The sequence below is a fragment of the Mytilus trossulus genome, chromosome 12 (genome assembly GCF_036588685.1).
Source record: "Mytilus trossulus isolate FHL-02 chromosome 12, PNRI_Mtr1.1.1.hap1, whole genome shotgun sequence".
Classification (NCBI taxonomy): domain Eukaryota; kingdom Metazoa; phylum Mollusca; class Bivalvia; order Mytilida; family Mytilidae; genus Mytilus; species Mytilus trossulus.
In genome coordinates, this window is record NC_086384.1 from 5730790 (window position 1) to 5754132 (window position 23343).

General features: G+C 31.7%; 1 protein-coding gene and 1 long non-coding RNA gene across 7 annotated transcripts in view; one reads left to right on the forward strand and one right to left on the reverse strand.

The window, feature by feature from the left end:
• LOC134693734 (uncharacterized) overlaps nt 1–23343 on the reverse strand; it is a 70921-nt gene that overhangs the window by 14253 nt on the left and 33325 nt on the right. The gene's annotated exons all lie outside the window — the stretch shown is intronic.
• LOC134693736 (uncharacterized) overlaps nt 21407–23343 on the forward strand; it is a 39134-nt gene continuing 37197 nt past the window's right edge. Inside the window, exon 1 of the long non-coding RNA XR_010102456.1 lies at nt 21407–21454. This is a non-coding gene — a long non-coding RNA (uncharacterized LOC134693736). The remainder of the gene's footprint in view (nt 21455–23343) is intronic.

A 23343-nucleotide genomic window follows, 5' to 3' on the forward strand; every position in this document is an offset into this window, starting at 1 on the left:
TATTAATGTTGTAATGGCCTAGTTCAAATGTAAACTACAATATGTCAATGTCATACTAAATATATAATAGCAGCCATGTTTTACATATTTGTTATGGAAAGTGTTTGAGAAGATACCAAAATACATAAAGCGTATTGGCTCACCTTGCACATATAAATAAACAAATACTTGGGGTATACGACAATGAGACAGCATCGAAACGAAACGATCTAGTATCCTGGTCAAATATATCCTAACTCGCCTTTCAAGTTGAGTCAGGAACCCAGGCAACCAGACAAAACACATCTATAGGTCCACATACGGTCCTCAACAAGAACCAGGGGTTGAAGTCATAAAACTTTGCTCAGTGCTCCGGGAGCACAAAATTCATGCTCGAAACATGTAATCCAGCATTTTGATTGGTTGATTTTGGAGCATGAGTACAAAAAAACTGACTCGAAAGATTTATGACCATAAGAACCAGGTGTCAAACCAATAATCGTGATGTATTTAATTTTCTTGGTTAACTTAGCTCTACATCACTCAGTATAAAGGAGAATGGAAACGGGGAATGTATAACAGAGACAACAACTCGATCAAAGAGAAGAATACAGCCCAAGTCTGACAAAAATGTGAAATAATTCAAAAGAAACTTTCGAAGATCTACCGTCAATGCCATATTTCCAAAAAAAAAAATAATAATAAAAAAAAAATCAAAGTTATCAATAGACCCCCCTTGCGATCTTTAACCTGAATGAAGTGCTGTGTTGCAAACTGAAGGTGGTAAATAATACCATTTTTTGGTAAATTTGTTGAAATTTAAATATAGTTACATAAGAGGTTCTTTTGATAATGTCTTTTTTACGTTTTACATCACTGCGGTTTAGCTAATTACCCATTCAAGATTAAACACTAACGTTCCTCTCTGACTGTTTAATGGGAACTAATACATAACAAAATCTCAAAATATAAATAGAGTATGAACAGTTACATCTGCAAGTGTTTTATTTATGAGGGTGGTCGTTAGAAAAAATAGATTACATTAACTATTAAATGGGTTTAAAATAAGATCAGAAACGAGAACAAACATCGAGAGGTTTTAATTGATCTTCCATGGAACTTAGCTTAAAACAGTAAATTGGTAAGGTTAACGTGAATGAAACGTGATAATATAAATGTTGAAAATTAAGTCAAACTGTATTTAATATTTTTTCTTGCCAAAATATTTCAAAGGGAAAAAAATCTGATTATCGTAAAGTTTTATTTACAAATTCAAGCTGGTGTTTATCATCTCGTAGATATTTAATCAAACGGAAGCTGCATTATTTAAACATAGTTAACAAGAAAGAAAAAAAACCTGAAATAATTGAACCAAATGTTAAAGCTTGGCTCAGTTTACATGCAATGGCGAACTTGTTGGAATTTAAATGTTGTACTACAAAATATGAACCTTACAACGGTCAACATGTCCAATAAAACACATAGTTTCCATACCAGATATATATATAATGTGTGCCTTTGACATGTTTACATTTATTTATTAGTAAATATGTCTATCGTGGCATTCTAGATCAAAACATACACAAAAAAACATGAAAATAAAAAATAAAAAAGAAATAATATCCTGGATTTTGGACAAAAAATCTTTTTAATATACAGTGTACCTTTTTCTTCTACAATTTCTCGAAAAGATCAAAGATTTATAATTCAGGATATACAGAGATAGTTAAACGTATTTCAACTTTTGATTATTGATTGAATAAATACAAAAATATCTATGTTTATCTTGTGATTATACCATGGCTCTGCCTGGTATTGTCATAATGTTTTCAGTTCAATCGTGCACATGTATCTCTGCCTGGCACTGTCATAATAACTTCAGTTTAAATCTGCACACAAGTCTCTGCCTGGTATTGTCAAAATAATTTCCGTTTAAAAGTACAAATGTAGCGGTCTGCTATTGCACTTTTTAGTTCAAATTGTTTAATTTGTCATGCATTCATGTCTCGGTTTTGGCTTTTTCATTTTACTGATGATTTAGATTATATGAATTCCCATGCAGGGCATATGATCACAGCCGCCTTGGTTTTATTTTAAACTGTTCGATGTTTAAAATAAGTTGGTTCTGAATTGTTTGAAAAGTTTATAAATAATGATGGTATCATCCCACTTTTTTGAGTGACCTTGATTTAAACAAAAACATATTGTGTATTGGTTCTAACATATTTATTAGAAATAACTGTTTTCAATGCAGCAAAAACTAGGAAGCATTCATACTCTTAACAAAATTGTATGTGTATCACTCCCCCATTTTTCATGGAGTGATCTTGATTTAAACAAACATATATTGTGTGTTGGTTTTCAAATATTTAATAGAAATAACTGTTGCAATGCAGCAAAAACTGGAATTCTTATCAATACTTCATACTATGAACATTACTTCAGGGTTGTAACGACCTGGTAAAGACATAAAGACGGATGTTTTATCTCTGCAGCACTTGCTCTTCTATCCTTCTATCTATCATATTCTGATTGAGATACATTTTTCCAATACAGATATGTAGATTAGGCAACATAATAATAAATACCATTAAACCAAAGTCAAAAGGAAATACGCGTACGGTAATTTAAAACCAATTTTACACTTGCTCGACTTTTGAAGTCATTCAAAATGATGTAGAAGTTTAAACAAGCTTCATTTTATTGTAGAAATTTTAAATATGTCCAATAAATTATATCACTTGACGTTAAGTTTAAAATTAGAATCACTGCTGGAGATATTAAAATATTTAAAATATAAAATAAGGTCAGACATTATTATTCATTTTGTGAAAGTAAAGAGATACAAAGGTTACTAAAAATTATCACCTATAAGATATTTCTAAAGTAGAATGGATGCCCAAATACAACTCAGTATTATGGCACAGTTCACATGATAGGTAGGATATCAACATTAAAATATAACTATTGCAGTTTGTTTGAAGTTTACATATATATATCCTATGAAGAATAAACTTCCCTGTTGTCAAAATAAGCAGCATAAGTAAAACTAATTGCAAAACTACTAAATATTTTAAAATATAAATGAAAAATATATATATTTTTTTGTATTTAAAGTGTTGCTTTATCGTTATATATCAGCAAAATATAATAGTAAAAACTTACTGCAAAAAATAAAATATAGAAATTCACTATAACCAAGCAGCGGAAACGATTCCCTTGTAATACAAACAAATCAAATGAACCTACCTGCGAATTGATTGAAATATATCAATGCTCCTATTTCAAAAATATAAACAAATCTGGTTGAACCGGAGATAGCGATGACGTGATAACGAAGTCTACAACTCTAGCGAATTACGTAGAGACGTGAGGTTTTGTAATATAATTGAACCAAAAGTTTACTATGCAATTTTCTGTTAATAAAACACTTAAAACCTATCATTAAAACGTCTTACAGATTGTAATGAAGGGTTGTTCACCATTATTTATGTATGTTCAACAAATATTTAATGATCAGGTATTTTAGTGATTGATTCATTATTTACATTAAGGTCTCGATCGCACCCTCTAGTGTTTGTTTCTGCTATCTAAGATGTATAATATGTTAAAGAGATTGAAAAAAGGTCGGGTAAAATCATAAGTGGTTCGGTCAAAAAGGAGCATCCAATAAAACGCATTCAACTCAGATAAAAAAAATATTTAAAAATATGTATTACGTTAGTCTTACTAGGGTCTACCACAAAATTGGGCCATGCAGGTAAATTAAAAATAGTCTTCTTGCAGCATGTCGCCTTACAAAAGACCCAACCAGAGTGTGTAATGTTGTATGCGACATTTTGACGTAAATTGTCCCATCATTCTTTATACCAAGCATCTTCAATTTTGAACTTCTAAGAGGCTTTCCTTTTAAAATGTTCTGTGTTTATATAATTATATTACAGGGGCGGATTCAGCCATTTTAAATAGGTGGTCCCAACCCAGGACAAAAGGGGGGGGGGGGGGGGTTCAACAATATGTCCCCATTCAAATGCATTGATCGGCCAAAAAAAAGGGGGGTTCCATCCCCGGTACTCCCCCCTGGATCCGCCAATGTATTACTGATAAGTAAAATCATAATATGCAAAATAATGTAAATTTACCTGTAAACAGTTGAATCTTTTCAATATTTTCCATTTTGAATTGGATCTCCTGCTCATTTTATAATAAAATCCATACAATATGTCGTTAGAAATTAATAACCAGTTGTGTGGTGCATTGTTGCATGTATAAATATAACGATTTACACGTTTTTATAAGCATTATAAGGCCACAGATATGGATTTACTATATTATCAAAGCAAACATTTTTGGTTTGTTATATAAATATTCATTGCACTATCCGGCAAGTTTAACCACACATTCCTTGCAGCATTTATATGATGCACAGACGATAAAGTAATTTCAGAATGGCTTTTCATGATATCCGAACATCACGGATCGCGATGTTTGGTTCACAAATAAACTATCAATTTAACCGATTCCGAAAGCAAATACGAAAAACTTTCATGTGGCCTTAATTTAAACAGGTTTACAGATTATGAGCAGGTTAACAATAGAAAAATATTTCGAAAGGCCAAGTACCTTCGACTTTTTAATACCAATTTAATTCTATAAATCTTTCCTTAATGATTTGATCGAGTACCATAACTTTATCACTTACAATATAAGGTGTGTTCGTTTCATTCGACTATATTTTATGATGAAGTTCAGCAATCTTAATTGGAAAGATAAAGCATGAAATGAACGCAATGTTCTTAGTTAGAAATAAGTGATGTACTTTGTTAGAAGTTGGTTCAAAATTGTAGACTTTTTATTTTATTTACCAAGTTACAGCTGATTTCATTGAGTATGTAGGGAAAGGTAGAATTCTTGGTTAGCTTGCTTGCTAGCTAAACTGTGAAATCATTATTAGGTTAGGTAAACTGCCCTCTTTTAAGATTAGACTAGTCCGACAGATAACCAATCTATATGTCTGTAAGAATAGACTACTTTGTACAGAGGGTAGTATATTCCTTACTAATAGCGACTTCACGGTTCAGCTAAGAAGCAAGATAACCAAGGATTCTACCTTCCCCTACACACTCAATGAAATCGGCTGTAATGGTTTAGATAAAGAAATGTTTACGTAAATAACATACGGATTCTGTGCATGACAAATTTATATAAACAAGGATAAACACACGAGAGACATGCATTTCTGTATTCATTATTCTTTTAGACTTCCAAAATGTTTTCAATACCCGAATGTTTGTTTAAAGATTAACTGACGATTCTAAACATTGACTCCGTTTGATAGGACGATAGCTCTCTTGCTTTTTATAAGATCTGTACAATTTAGAATATAAAGCGCAATTTTGCATACACATGTTCATCTATACAGAATTACAAAGTACACAGTACCTCTCCTGTCTAACAATTCAAGGCCATCTACCTGTTTCTATGTATAAAAATAACCAGTGTTCTATACCTACACGAGGTCATTTTAACTTTTTAAGAAAAAAAACCCATCTTAATATTCTTGGCATTCAAAGTTTTCTTTTAAACAGTTATGCTTTAGTAAAGTTAACCATTTGAAATTCCAAAGCTTTCTGATACTCTGTAATCCTAAACATTTATCCAAATTATGAAACCGCATATTTCTAAAATCAACACGAAAATCTTCAAATAAAAAAATATTCAGATTTGATATAAAACAAAGCATGGACAAGGCTCCTGTCTTGGAACAGATGTTTGAATGATATGTGGCTTGATTTGTGAGATCTCAAACATCCAGCTTTTTTTGCGTTTTTACAAAACACACAGTAACATAAATTTTACTTTATTTTCAAATATCAAATTTTATTATTAATTTTTATTTGAATCGACTAAATGCACAACTGATACGCTTTGATTTTTTAAACAACTTTTATATGTGAAGTTTAATTACATCGTCTTTAGTTATACAGAAAAAAAGGTATGTGCATGCTGAGCATACTTACTAAATTGTTGAACCGAAATTAATACGCAGATATAAACCCATTGATATAACGTTATTGCTTTAAGTAGTTAATTTAAAGAAGATTCAGTCATTTTGATATTTTATGACATAATTTTGAGCAGGATGCACAATTTTAAGTTTTATATATTAGATGTGTCGATAAAATTGTAATAAATGAGCAATGAAATAACTTTTAGTAAAGTACAAAAGTTGGAAAATGTTACACGCGCTTTTTTTAAGAAAAAAATATAATTTGACAAAACTGCAAAAAAAAAAAATACAAAAATATGAATACAAAAAGACACATTTTAGTCTTGCGTCAAACATTGAGTTAGTGCAGTTGATACCCCTCCCTCTACTAATACCAGATTCTGTGATTAAATAACAGAAAAAATAATTATAAAAAAACTGTCAATAAATTCAATGTATAATACCAAATAATAAACAAAGCAAAACAAAACCACACAAAAACCGAAGGTAGATAGAAGCCCCCACACATGTTCAATTTGATGCTCAGTTTAAAAGAATCGACCTTAATTGACTAGGAAAGAAAATAAGGTTATAGGGTTTAAGTTGACATTAAATGAGAAATGTGGTTTTGAAGATGTCCAAACTTATTTGATTTTAAGTGTATTGTACTTGTTACTCATTAGCTAATGTTTCAAAGGTTCACTCTGTATTTTTATATTTAAGTACAAAGTAACTTCAAGTGATAAAATAGTTACGGAATTAAACAAAAGGCGTACATTCTGAGTCAAGGAGTATAATTTTAATGACTCTTTGTGTAATAAATCCAAGTTATGAAGCTAGTGAAACAAACTATGTGTTATTTAAAGCCGGAATGCTTTAAACTAGCATAATTATGAAACACTGAATTTATAATTTACAGAGCGCAAAATGCAAAGCTCTCTCATTCTTTCCTTTGCAAAGTGAGGCGTTTTATAATACCCGTTTATCAAATTCTCCAATACAGGTTTCTGTGATCACACCCAGTTATTGGTAAACTGGTCTGTCGGTCCAGTGTAGCGATAAGTGAACACAACAGGGGGCCAGTTTAAGTTATTGGTGGGGTTCTGCTTAGTCTGTGGTTTTCTATGTTGTGTCTTAATTGTGCAATATCATTTGTCTGTTTGTCTTTTGCCTTTTTTGTCATGACATTGTCAGTTGATTTTCGAACTACGAGTTTGACTGTCTCTCTGGTATCTTTCGCCTCTCTTTTATACATTTGAATGTTCTGGGTTTTCTTGTTATCCCATACTTTTGTCTATAAAGGGACGCATTAATGTGTGTTCCCCGTCCGTTAATACACGAGTATATTATCATTAATATAATTATGTGACCAGAACACACATTAAAAGGTCAAATTGCCGTTGGGTGTATAACAAATGTCAAGTTATATATAAATAAAGCTGGGTGTATAACAAATGTCAAGTTATATATAAATAAAGGAATGATCTAACCATTACTTAATGTAGATTTTTATACTAAATAATAGATTACCAGAGGCGAAAAATAGTTTCTACTTGTGTTAATCTAATATCAACAATACACAAGCTCTATTCATCGAGCCATTTTTATCAACTCCTCGAAAGGTCACTGAATTGTTCGAGTAACTAAAAGCAGAACCTACACTTTTCTTTCACTAATAACTTTAATTAATTAGTGAAAGAAATTTAAGCATTAGAGTGCAAAAGAGCTGTAAAACAGATTTTTAAAAAAAAGATTTAAAAAAAAAGAAAAAAAATAGAAGATTTCAATGCGACAATTTGTCTATTTTTGCTTTAGGAACTAACAAATTGTCTATGGATATATTTTTAGCGCCGTAAAAAGCTCATCAAAAATACAAAAATAACCGCAACTTTTGACAATATTTAAACCAAAAAAACTCATTTATTTAGGATTGAACAGTTTGACTTTTAAAAGGTAAAAAATGCCTTTATTTGTCACTGTAGGAGACATCAAGTTGGCATTTATGGTCGTAATATATATAACAATAACATATATTATAAATCGTAAAATTTCAATTCAAGAAAACCCTTCAAAAGTATCAAGTTTAATTTCATATCTTTAGCATGTCGCGATGGAATATTTCAAGTGAAAGTATGAAATCGGATATCAATAGAAACAGGTCATTTTTGTATCAGAAATGTTACGTTTATTCGGTACAATGTCATATATATATGTATATCGAAATAGGAGATTACAATCGCCTCCTTCTTTGAAACTAATCCCTCCATGCACCCTAGTTTCCGTAACATGTCAATTTTAAGATATGCGCATAAATTATCTAAACATGCAATTCAGGGTTACACCATAAAGATCTTAGCGAAGATGCAACAGTTGTAAATGGGTTTAAATCTTCAAATAACATCATGGTTAACAGTTTCATGAAAGCTTTAACTTGACATGCGCCAATACGTTTCTCAGCATTTACCTCCCACATCAGGCAATTACAACGAATAGACAAATCTTGAATTCTTCCTCAATTTAAGATATTGTGCCATCTTCCTGCTTTATACATCCCCCCTCTAGAGTTAAACATAAATCCTTCCTTGAACAAGCAAATTTTTGCCTTTGAACAATTTATGTTCGAATCACAACCAAGAGTGTACATCGAAAGCAACCCATTCGGTGCGTTTTACTCAAAACTTATCAATTATCAGGCCGTATTAAAATCAATCATATTCTAAAGAAATGCGAAACAGATGATATAGCATTACGTAAAAAAAAATTACTCGCTCCAAATGCAGTCGAACTTATGGTATTCTTTAATAATTAAAGATACACAATGATAAACACTTACTGTGTAGTTAGAACATACCTATCCAAAATGTCACATGTGTTGACCAAAGTCCTGTTATATACAGGTCAACAATTTTATATTTTATATTGTAGCGTATATAACGCCTGCAATTCCATTAAATGTCAAAAATCAATCGCCATCGAATATGTGGCCCAATAAATGTCGACTATATCAGGTCTTTATAATGTTACATACAGATAAACATAGCATATATTCTGTTGTGGGCCGTGTTTAAATTAATGGGGGATTCGATCATTCTGAGATTAACCCCTAACCCCTAAATGGCCAAATCGGAAAATACTTCGCTTTGCAATCGTACTAAAACTTTCTTATGAATTCATATAATAGGAACATCAGAGATGAAAAGAATTCTTTCCATATTTTACGAGAATTAAATTTGGCCTATTTCAGGTCATCTGCATACTACATAAAAGAACATTTATTGTGCTAGATATAAAATAGTCATCAACTTGTAACGATGGCGTGTGACATATGGATAATAATTTAGACATTAACTAGACCAAGTAAACAATTCGCAGGAGTGTAAAGGCTATTTGTCCATAAACTGACCAAAATTGACAAAATGACTATTGTAAAACCATTCAAACGGGAAAACCAACGGTCTAATAAATATAAAAAACGAGAAACGAGATGAAACACATCACAAACGACAACTACTGAACATCAGATTCCTGACTTAGGATATAGGTACAAACAAATGTAACCGGTGTAAAGGTTTGAATAGGTATCCACCTTCACCCTTATCTAAAACAAAAACAGTTTTATAAAATGCAAAAGGGTCGAATTTCCGGAATTCAAAATTACAAAAATGTTTACATGTTACTTTCAAATATATAGTTTAGTTCAATTGATGTTCTCTATCGTTGCATACCTATCAAAATAATTTGTCATACGAAAAAAATTGTATGGAGATGAACGCACATTTGTAAATATATGTGAAATCTGTGCATTCTCTGACTAATTTGAATTCATCAACCTACAACAAAGGCAACACGTTGCCCGGGGGAGAGTGAAGTTAAGGTCACGTGTGTTGTTCCAACATAAATCAAATTATTTCCCGCTTAATATAATTTCACTGCAATACAAATAGACATTTTTATTACCTCCAGTATTCTTATTTAGCATACAATTAAAACAATATGACAAAGATGTGTTATTTAATAGTACCATTACGTACATGTACTATATGTCGTGGTCAGTAAAATATTTACATGGTTAAAATACATATTATGTAAAAAATATGCAGACTGGAGTGCATAAGATAAGACAAGATAAGAATTTTATTAATCTAATCAAGAACCCATAAAGGGCATCATTTTACAACACAATATGATTGGAAAAAGCAAAAAAGATAACTAATACCATACTTATTGAGACTTATTGCATATATGCGGGGGTGTAGGTCACTGGCGATTCTTGATTTATCTCTCAAGGGAACCGTTGTTATTTTATAATGTCAGATAACCGGCTTTTTTCATTTATTTTTTTGCATGACATTCTTGAAGCAAAAATGGTTGAAATACTAAAAATCTTTTCAATCAGTATATGCAACCAAAAGGTTGTCTCATAAAACCTACTCGAATGGACCAAATGATCGACATAATATGCCCAATGACAACAGAATAAAGCAGAGAGCAAGCATGCGCATATTTCCCCCTCTGTGAACGTTGTCAGGAGATTGTGAGATTCCGTCCCAAATCTTGATGGTAAAACATACGATATACTGAATATTAGATCAGCTTTTTTTTAATAAAGTCATCAGAGATGTAGGATTAAATTTTTGTACGCCAGATGCCCGTACGCATACAAAAGACTCACAAGTAACGCTCGAATCAAAAAGTGAATAAGTAAAAAAAAAAATAAGTACGTTATCTTTTCTCCCTGTCCCAAAGATAACATGCACGATCAGTCAGTTGAGATTGTATGTATGGTCGATCAAATAAATGGTAGAGTTTGATTAATAAATCAATTGTTTTCAAGTTTAAGACATAAACTCTGTAATTTATCATTCGACAGGTCCTGCTCACGTGTGTTAAAATCTCGTATAAACAACGAAATCCTGCAGTGAGGCAAAGTTCAATTGTTTGGTTGAAATACTCGTCCCTAGAATCTAGGTCTCTTATTTCATATATTAATTTAAAATTTAAATTCAAATGACATTTACACATCAAGTGCAACTTTTACTACTAAGTCATACATGTACATGTAAATCGAGCACCTTTACGTATGAGAATTTTGAAAAGATTTATTTCATGGAATTTTAATAAGCAGCTATTTAATATTTATTGCATGTCAGTATACTTGAATAGGTAGATAATTAAATTTTCTTCAAACAAATACATCCTTCATCAAATAGCTAAGTAAAGATCAAAACCTCGCAGGGTAAATAAGTCAAGGTATTTTATTTGCTCTTTTTACGGAATAAACGTATACCTCACAGAAGCTATTTAAGTTTAATCTTCAATGAATGTTAAACGAAAAAAGGCAATGAGTTTGCATAGTGCTATATTGATTAAATTCATGAAAAAATACCATACTAAACGCCCTGAGGCAGCCGCCATAAAAAAGTACTAAGTAAAAGTACTCTTGTATATTTCAACCGAAACTAATTCTGGGTATCTTATCTATAGATATAAGAATATGTGGTATGAATGCCAATGAGAAAACTCTCAATCCAAGTCACAATTTGGAAAAAAGCAAATCATTATAGGTCAAAATACGGCCTTCAACACGGGGCCTAAGCTCTCACCGAACAGCCAGCTATAAAATGCTCAAAAATGACAAGTGTAAAACAATCCAAACAGGCAAACCAACGGTTTTGTCTTTTTAAAAAAAAACGAGAAACACAAATATAAACCACAATCTTTTTATATACCACAAGCATTTGCAAACTGCAAAGAAAATTATCAGAGCGTAACCAACGCTATTAACTTTATTACTGAACAAAATATAAGTCAAGAAAACAACCGCAACGCATTTATACAGAAACCAATTTAAAAAGTGAAAATGATATAACAATCCATTTTTACGTATACCAAGAAACCGATTTAACAAGTACTGCAACTTTCAACAATTTGCTTCTATTTTCATTTTAATAGTAGTGCACCTAAATAAGATAGGTTAGTACTCAATATGTTACAGAAAAAGAATCAAATGAAGAAAATTTCAAAACACAAATGCCAATGATGCAGCATCACTAAACACGTGGTAATCTATAAATATACAAATAGAAACAAAATATAAAAAAAGAAGATGTGGTATGATTGCCAATGAGACAACTATCCACAAAAGACCAAAATGACACAAACATTAACAATCATAGGTCACCGTACGGCCTTCAACAATGAGCAAAGCCCATACCGCATATAGTCAGCTCTAGAAGGCCCCGATAAGACAATGTAAAACAATTCAAGCGAGAAAACTAGACTTTTACCCACATGTTGAACCGAAAGCCTTCTTAAACAATCAAGGCCAATTATTTGCTAACGTACCTTTGTCAGACTGCTCCAAGTAGGTGCCATAATTAACCTCCTAGAGCCAGGCAGTGCCCCTAATGTCCCTGATCGTACTCTATTCCGTTCTCCAACTGTCAACACTGCCGTTATTCCAGCATCAGAAATTCTTCGGTATAGTCTGGACTTTTGTGGTACTTCCATTTTTAAAACTCACTTACATGTATGTTTTTTTAAAATTCACAACGTCGTTTTATATATGATTCAAGTATGTATGTAAATAAAGTTTTAAGAAATGGCTTTTCCCATGAAATCAATAAATATGAAAGATTTTACTCCAACCGTAAAATGATGTTCTTCATCACCATACCATCTGAATCCCATTTAGCATGTTTAGAGTTGACTAAGTGAAGCAACACCGTCACGCTCATTTATAAAAACATATCACTTTGTCGACTTAAATTCACGTTATCACAGTTAGAACAAGCACTGACCTTTAATTTGAATAATCAAATTTCAAATGAAATCTGTAATAAATTCCCTGGTTGTGTGAATTGGTATTATATTTAACATATCCTCATGATAACAATTATCTATTGGACGGCCGATACATCATTGTAAGTATGGTCAAACCCGTACAATAATAATAATAAAACCATGGTATTTATTACAAATTCCATACACAGTTGAAATATGACTAGTTTTTAATGTTTCGTGTCCCCGTATAATAATGATCCTCTTATCATCTGGACTCTTCTGGTTTAAGTACTAAAACCACATTGAATATTGGACACTTTGATTCAATGAAAACAATAAATTCAAGTTCACTGACACTGTATATAAGATAGGCACTTAGAAGACTTTAATCATGTAAGCTTGAGATAAGTTCTAGCTGGAGCGTAAGTCCAAGAAAGCGTGTTACTTAACGCACATAATACAGACTTAGTCTAAAAAGATAGCTAATCAAAATCAGATCAAATTTCATTTATGCATGTTACTCTTTCCACTCGATGAATCACTTCAATTTTATAATTTATATATCTGCACAATTCAATATATCAACACATCTACCGCAAATTGTATTAAAATCAACAGGTGAAAAATGGATTATATTGTCCTGTTTCAATGCATTCAAAAAATTGAAGAAAATTTTAAACCAACATATTTCGCTTCTTAATTCCGTTCCTTTTGTGGTTGTTAGGTTAACAAATTGATAATTTTAATCCGTGCCGAATCATATTATACATTATGAATTAATAATAACATCCCAGAAATACGAAGTTTTCTACGTGTTGTATATATATGCGTCGGATGTGAAAAGTCACGGTTGATGAGTTTTTACCTATCTTTATCTAGATGACTTTATGAGTGTCATTTATCGCTATGATGTCCTGTTCGCATTGTCACCCGTCCGTAACATTTAATCAGTCATTTTAATATTTATTATTATTAAAAATATTATAACTACATATAGTAGCTGGTACTGGTAGCAAAATCTGATTATGTATTAATTTGGACTATTATACTAACGTTAGTATTATACCGGTAGGCTCAGGTATTAGAAACCAAATCACAAGATAGTTACAGTGAAGCTGACAAAGGGGTCGACTGTTTATGAAAGGTGTATTCAGTTCATTGCAAACCACTCGCACTAAAACAGAGGTATAATTATTACCAACAACATCAAACATTAATACAATACAAAATGTAATTCAAAACTGACTATCAGAGTTGACATTTAAAAAAACTAACACATATACATTCGAAAAAAGGGAACAAAAGAAAAATCTAAACGAGAGATTCGCAATTAATAGCCTTCCAAGAGACAATACAACCAACCCTTTTAAAAACAATGTTTTAGTCGGAATTAACCGATCGTCCACAATACCCTTTTCCGTCACATAAATACATGCTTGCCCAAAAACTAACACACTACGTTTTGTCATTGCCAACAAGAAGAAACACTTTGCTATATTTTTACAAATATACATAAACCAGTTGCTCCGCAGGGCGCAGCCTTATACGACCGCAGAGGTTGAACACTGAACGGTTGGGGCAAGTATGGACACAACATTCAAGCTGGATTCAGCTCTAAATTTGGATTGTGATTAAATAGTTGACACAGAATAGGTTTCTGACACAGAATGAATATGGTCTAATGAACTTAAAATTTTTGTTTAGCATTTGAGCAATTCACTATGCTGTTGAATATTAATCCTCTCAAAAAAATGTTTGAATAAATTTTCTTTTCATTTATGAAATTTAAAATTAGAAAAATTTAACCCCCATCCCTAATTTTTTTTTCGTCACATCCCCCTTTCCTTTATTCCAAAACCAATCTCAATTCAAATTTCGAATGGAGTTTGCAACAATAATTACTCATTTAAATACATCATAAAATATTAAAATGTAAAAAAAGTGCTTGTTATCACTGAATGGTAAAGATTGTTTTAATTTATCAGTTGGTAGTAAAAGTGAATATACATTGTATATTGTATAAAACAATGATTTAAGTTGATTCGACTACTATTCTGGCCAAAGAAAGATAACTCCGATTGAAATTATTTCTTGCTATTGCACAATAGTGTGCAATTAGATATTTCTTGCAATTGCGCAATACTGTGCAATTGAAAATACTTGCTATTGCACAATACTGTGCAATTGAAGATTTCTTTCTATTGCGCAATACTGTGCAAATGAAAATTTCTTGCTATTGCACAATACTGTGCAATTGAAGATTTCTTGTTATTGCTGAGTACTGTGCAATTGAAAATTTCTTGCTATTGCACATTACTTAATATAATAATTTTGGATCCTGATTTGGACCAACTTGAAAACTGGGCCCATAATCAAAAATCTAAGTACATGTTTGGATTCAGCATATCAAAAAACCCCAAGAATTCAATTTTTGTTAAAATCAAACTAAGTTTTATTTTGGACCTTTTGGACTTTAATGTAGACCAATTTGAAAACAGGACCAAAACTTAAAAATCTACATACACAGTTAGATTTGGCATATCAAAGAACCCTATTTATTCAATTTTTGATTAAATCAAACAAAGTTTAATTTTGGACCCCGATTTGGACCAACTTAAACACTGGGCCCATAATCAAAAATCTAAGTACATTTTTAGATTCAGCATATCAAAGAACCCCAAGGATTCAATTTTTGTCAAAATTTAACTAAGTTTAATTTTGGACCCTTTGAACCTTAATGTAGACCAATTTGAAAACAGGACCAAAAATTAAGAATCTACATACACAGTTAGAATCGGCATATCAAAGAACCCCAATTATTCAATTTTTGATGAAATCAAACAAAAAAAGTTTAATTTTTGACCCTTTGGTCCCCTTATTCCTAAACTGTTGGGACCGAAACTCCCAAAATCAATACCAACCTTCCTTTTATGGTCATAAACCTTGTGTTTTAATTTCATAGATTTCTATTTACTCATACTAAATTTATGGTGCGAAAACAAAAAAAATGCTTATTTGGGCCCCTTTTTGTCCCCTTATTCCTAAACTGTTGGAACCAAAACTCCCAAAATCAATCCCAAACTTCCTTTTGTGGTCATAAACCTTGTGTCAAAATTTCATAGATTTCTATTTACTTAAACTAAAGTTATTGTGCGAAAACCAAGAAAATACTTATTTGGGCCCTTTTTGGCCCCCTAATTCCCAAAATGTTGGGATCAAAACTCCCAAAATCAATCCCAACCTTCCTTTTGTTGTCATTAACCTTGTGTTAAAATTTCATAGATTTGTATTCACTTTTACTAAAGTTAGAGTGCGAAGACTAAAAGTATTCGGACGACGACGCCGACGACGACGCAGACGACGACACCAACGTGATAGCAATATACGACGAAATTTTTTTCAATTTTTGCGGTCGTATTAAAAGTAATACGATATCAGGAGAACAGGCGAGTCAAAGGAGATGCAATACGACAACTACCCATTGCCTTGGGACAAAGAGCATAACCCGTACCGTATAGCAAGTTATAGAAGGTATGAAAAAAGTGAAACAAATTCTCAGGATAAAACTGATGGCATTATTTACAAGTATACTGCAAGAATGGACAAAAACAAATATCAAAAACAGTTTGTCAGATTTATCACATTTGATGATATGGGTTTTGCTTATTGTTGAAGGATTCTGCAAAATACTCTCTCACTAAACTGCCGACCATCTTTTCGTAAATGTTACATCTTTTAAATTATTCGTTGACCGTTAACTTGAGAGAAAAACCATAGAAAATTTGTATTAAATAACAGCCTTATTTTAAGCCTAACAGCAACACCAACTAAAATGAAGAGAGAGAAAGGAAAAAACCAACTCATTTAATTTGAAAAAGGAATACAAAAACAACGATTAGAATCAATAGACTTGTATTGGAAATTGGCTTGCAAAATATATTGTACTGTCTTTATAAAATTAGGTTTTATAAACTTCGCGCACTTTCACTTTAAATCATGACTTTAATCTGGGAGTTAATATCACAGTTAACTTGATACATCGAATTGTCCACAATCATTAATAAAGAAACACAACTTATAGGGTCCTTAACAATAAGAAAAGATCAAAGTACTGAAGTACTGAACATCGGATGACCGCAGGTTCTTATGGATGGTCAAAAGCACATTGTCGAGTAAGCGCAGCGAACGAGATCAAAAAGCCTTCATATTATTTCGAGCAGCTGATATTTTACAATATTAATATGCCGATAACCTGATAATCGATTTATCGGGCTGCATTTGCGTCTTTTGGAAGTATTGTCTTAGTTTCATCAGCAACCGGAAGTTGACTTGATAAGTTCGGGGCTTTATCAACGTCGGTTCAAACATTATGACGTCGCTGATATGTCCGGGTCAAAGTTATTAAGGCCAGGTCAACGTATTTGACGTCACAAAGCCGTGATATGGAGTTGTATTAAGAGCTGAGCAGATTGATATAGACAGTTGGACGACCGATAAATGTCATTTTCATCTATTTGTATATATGATAATTCTATTCTACTATTATTATAGTGCAGTGCAAGTGCATGGTGGACACTCTTCTGTAAAAAAATCAAAGTCTAATAGGCTGTAAAAGCAATTGCTGCCATGTTAATGTTTTGGGACACTTTTATTTTTCGTCTACATATATAAGAATTAAACCTGACAGGACATGGTTGTCTAGTGAAAAGCAAGAAGGTTTTGACTTTATATCAATTCAAGACTTAAGCAGGAAATCATTTTTAATATGTTTTATATTTCACAAGGAGACAACAAGTTTACCAGGCTAAAGTTGGGGGTAATTATGGATTATCCCCTGGTAGTGTTTGTAACTGGGCAATAATTACTTTTATTTATTTAATTTTAACAATTTTCATAATTAATTTAAATTAACCATTCAGTTAAAACATTTCACCTTTCGAGACGCTAATGTTGAAAATGGGACAGAAATAAAATAACTTACAAGACATAAACATGTAAAAAATAAATATATATTTCAGCTTACTAAAAATATTTTCATAGTGTTACTTTGACATCATTTCTTAAAACTAAGTCCCACACATAATTGTTCATTTGATATGGGTCATCCTCATGCGGTACGAGAAGTTTTCATGTCGCTAAATAGTCTTCTTGTCGCTTAATTTATTCTTCTTGTCCGTTCTTGACGCTTCTTGTCGCTAAAAGTTCTTCTTGACGTTATTAGTGAGACCGCTATTTTTAGATTACAGGTGGTCATTTACACTACACGTATAACCTGTGTAGTGATTTTTATTTTACGATAAATTTATGAATGAACGATAATTTTATGAATGAACAAGAGCACCTGACCTCTTTCTGAAACACCAATTAAACATATAAAATCGTATTTATTAAGATATAATTCAGTCAAATTTTCACCACTAAATCAACAACTGAAATGATTCCACATTTTGTTGAAACATCGTACAACCGGAGAACAGAAATCGCAGGTATGAAAATGCACTTTTTTCACTGGTGTTGAAAACCCAAAACTAATTTGACTAGAATTTATGAATGACGCAAATTTAAGCGATAACAATACATCGGAGTGACCTCAAGGTCATCCTCTGTAAAAAAGGAATGCATACATTGTAAGAGGCGTGGTGGACGAACGCTAAACAACCATATTGTGATGGAATAATTATACCGTTGTACTGTTAAAGATGGATATAAGATACATGTAATATAAATCACCGCAGGACATCCTCATAAATAGATACCAAAATCGACTTGTATATATTTAATCTATTCTTATCGCATTTAAATCGAGAAATTAAATTTGAAAATACGAAGCGTCAAGAGTGTCTGTATCGTATTGAGTCTAGCATTCATTTTATTTGTTAACTGATACAAGGCAATACGTATATTATAAACAAATTTTGCAATATACTTCATATTTTAGTATAAAATGATGTATATGAGTGTCCTTCATTTCTTTTAAGACCCCTTTTCTCTATTCTTTATTTATGTTTTGCTTCGTTCTCTATTCCTCGTGATTCAGCATCTCTTTATGCTCTTATCCCTATTTTTCATTATTCTTTATTTTTTTAACCATTTATTCGGAACACTTTTTATCATGCCCATTATTCTCTATTCGATAAACCCCATCCATACAGACCCTCTTATATCAAACGATCTTTAATATACTTTTGATGATTTCACATAAATACGTCACAGTATCGACAGGTGCTTGATTGTGTATTGGATGTTATAGACATCGTTATTTTGATTTTTTTTCAATGCATATTAAAATTCATGATTCACGCACAACATGACTAAGAGGTTTTTTTATACATGTAAGTATGATAATATTATTGCCTGTATCAGCAGTTAACGTGTATTATATGCAGATCTCTGTGTTGAAAAGAAGGGGCATTAGGTGGTCGGTTGCAAGGAAAAATGTCCCTATTCAATTTACCCCTCCCACATTTTATAGATTTTTCAATGAAAGTACAAATTTCTCAGACGAACATCTCAATTAAAGACGTAAAAGAACTGCCTTTTGTATGTATTGTTACAAAAATCAATCAGATGCGATAAACATGGACACACAAAGAGTGTGTTTCTTGTGAAAGTAACTATACAATAAAGTTGCTTTTAAATAGCAAGGTCTTATAATAATTTCCTACACTCGACTTAAAATAATATGTATATGGTCGTATAACTGCATGTAAACTTATGTCTTTAATATTTTTCCGTCATCGAATTTCAAAAGATCAATGAAAAGAAATATTCCTAAAACATTAAAGTATTTTTATGCTGGTACTAGATTTGATTTCTATTGTAACCCCCAGCTTGACATACTACAATAAAACGCATAATGTACAAACTGAAGTATATGACACGCATCAAAATCATAAAGTTTCTTTAAATGCATACCATCTAAGATGTGGAATGGGACATCTATCCAGTAGAGACCAAACAACATAGATGTGAGCAGTACATTTTTATGTGTGTTTAAACTTTATCTTAGAACTGAATCGCACAAAAAAAAGAAAAACATACAAACAAAAATAAAAACCAACAAAAACCCAACATTAAAGCAAATATAATTGAAACTGCATGTGATTTGAATGACGTTTTTGAATACTTTTGCTTATATACTACTTGCATTGGCAATTGATAGGTTAACTTAAAACTGCATGTGATTTGAATGACGTTTTTGAATATTTTTGCTTGTATACTACTTGCATTTACCATTGATAGTTTCACTTAAACTGCATGTGATTTGAAAGACGTTTTTTTAATGTTTTTGCTTGTATACTACTTGCATTTACCATTGATAGTTTCACTTAAACTGCATGTGATTTGAAAGACGTTTTTTTAATGTTTTTGCTTGTATACTACTTGTATTTACCATTGATAGTTTCACTTAAACTGCATGGGATTTGAAAGACGTTTTTGAATGTGTTTGCTTGTATACTACTTGCATTTACCATTGATAGTTTCACTTAAACTGCATGGGATTTGAAAGACGTTTTTGAATGTTTTTGCTTGTATACTACTTGCATTAACTTTTGATAGTTTTATCTATTACCATGAGCAAGAAATAGTAGAGTCGTGCACACTCTGAGTGACTGTTATCTTCACTCAAAATTTATACAAGTACCTCGTCCTGAACATGCTTGAAATATTTGCCACTGGAAGTTAAGAAACCAAAATATAACTCAAGTATATTAGTAGGACTTTCATTTTCTATTTGCGAATTATGTCTGAACAAATTAATGTTATATAAATGTATACCGAATTGGTGTAGTTTTTCTTAACATACCAACCAGTTAATCAACAAGGAATTTATATTAATTTTTATTTCAGATTAACTCAGGATAGAAATTTTTAATTGGATTAGTAATATCAAACAAAATCAAAAGTATTTGTCAATTTTAATTGGATTACGATAAACTATGTCAACAATTTATATACGAAATAATTCTCTTAAGGGGAGGGTTAAACCTATAATCATGACATACTTTATTATTTGTAAATTACATACGGTTTTAAAACGAAGTGTCATCAACCAGAAACGTACTAATATATACTATGCACACACCCACCCATTTCAATATGTACAACTTTCCGTAGGTCGGGTCTTATTGGATTTTTCACACCACTGTTATTCAGTTAAAGTTGGTGTTAACCCTTATTTTACATTTGTTGTTAACTGTTTTTCTCAAATGTGAGGTGTTGTCAACATGTTAAAGGACCCACTATTGTCCCCTCTCAACGGTTCAAAACGAAACTACAACGCAAGCCTGGTATTAAGTATGTGAATAACATTTTACATGCTAGAATAGAATGAGCTTAGCAATGGTAATATCGGCATCATGCTTTTGTTGGTGTACGAATGCAGAATGTTCCCATCGTATGTCAATTGTGCTATTATATAATATTGTTAGATTTTTGTACTTCTCACGGCGTTTTTTTTTTAGCCGATAGCGGAATGTTTAGAGATAACCCACATATTGTAGCTGTCACGTTCCCAATAAATTTCTCTGTATTTTGAAGACAAACTTAGCACCACACCACACTAAATATCTGTAAATATTTTAAAACCATATATCCCGAAGTGAGAGTGCTCCGATATATAACGGAGGAAACTACATTGTACCTGAACAGAACAGACAACACTTAATGAGCATCTTGAATGACTAGATTCAATATTTTGTGGTATGTATCTCTTAGACAACCCACATATTATAGCTGTCACTTTAATATCGAAAAGATCTTAGATAATGTATAATTAGAGATGATTGAAACATCTAAAGTTAGATCATACGTTTTAAAGAGGAAACACTCATTACTTCACAATACTTTTAAAGAGGAAACACTCATTACAATACTTTTAAAGAGGAAACACTCATTACTTCACAATACTTTTAAAGAGGAAACACTCATTACTTCACAATACTTTTAAAGAGGAAACACTCATTACTTCACAATACTTTTAAAGAGGAAACACTCATTACTTCACAATACTTTTAAAGAGGAAACACTCATTACTTCACAATACTTTTAACGAGGAAACACTCATTACTTCACAATACTTTTAAAGAGGAAACACTCATTACTTCACAATACTTTTAAAGAGGAAACACTCATTACTTCACAATACTTTTAAAGAGGAAACACTCATTACTTCACAATACTTTTAAAGAGGAAACACTCATTACTTCACAATAAAGAGGAAACACTCATTACTTCACAATAAAGAGGAAACACTCATTACTTCACAACACTTTTCAAGCGCCTCTAATTCATCATGTTCACTTAGACATCAATCGCACGTTCCACATCAAAACAACAGTTTAAAACTTTTAAGTTTGCAAATAAAAAATGTCTCCCATAGAATTTCAAGTGGGAATACATTAGCTATTAAAATTTTATTTACTAACTTGTCGACAATTCTCTTTGTTGGTATACATAAAATGAATTGTTTCTTAAAAAGGTTAATGAGGCTAATCAGAAGATAAGATAATTAATACATAACACTAACAGCGCATGGATGTTTTTCATATAAATACATAGTCCTAACAAATAAACAAGTGACAAGTAAGTTTTATTGATTCAGTTTCTAAAAACCATGATAAGGTGGCGTGCACAACCTGCATGCTCGCCTGCATGCTAATAAAACAATATTAAAAAAGAAATTCACAGTAGTTTACAGTTTTGTAAGCATGTGTAACCACGAAGAAACAAACTTACCACATTTCCAAGAAACACTTGCCAAATCTATGCCATATTATACAAGTTTGTTATGTTGGATCTATAGTGTCAATGAATATTAAACATCTGATGTTTTCCGCAGGGTAAATTATATAATTGAGTTATCTTTCGTTGTACAAAAACGATTATCGATAGCATACGAACGACAGGGGCGATCAATTTCACTAAGCAGAAATAATAGACAAGATAAAAATAACGCAGAATATGCTTTCATGTGATAGGATCTGTTTATTTTATAGGCTTTTTTTTAACAACGTCATATTTTGTTATATATATATATACAATGTATATAAAATATTCAATAGCGCTTCAAAATCAGTTATGTCAAACGAAAATTGAATTTAAGTTTTGTATCTGTAAATGTCCATATTTGAAACAGATTTCAGTATTCTTGTCAATAGAAAGAGATTTTTTTTTTCATTGGGGGAGAGAAGTGTGTGCTCTGTTCATTTTCAGATCTTTTCACCGTGGCATATAGCTGAAACATCTAATTCGATCCACCAACAATGGTGACTGAATAATATGATCACTTGGTCTACTTCCAACTGGAAGTAAAACCCTTGCTAAAGTGTGACATCTTTTTAGGTGTTCAAAATGTATAAATTCTCAACCAAGTCCAGTCAATACGAAAACGTTTTTGATGATTGCAATTGGTGTAAGTGCGAAGAGAGTTTATGCACGTAAAAAACGCTTGCAACAACTCATTGATGTACAAGTACAAATAAAGCATAAGTTAATGTTTGTACCTGTTATTTGTACAATTAAAGTTGGCTGATTGCAGAATAAAGACTCAAATACTACACGAAGAATATAAAACACAAACAATAAAAGAT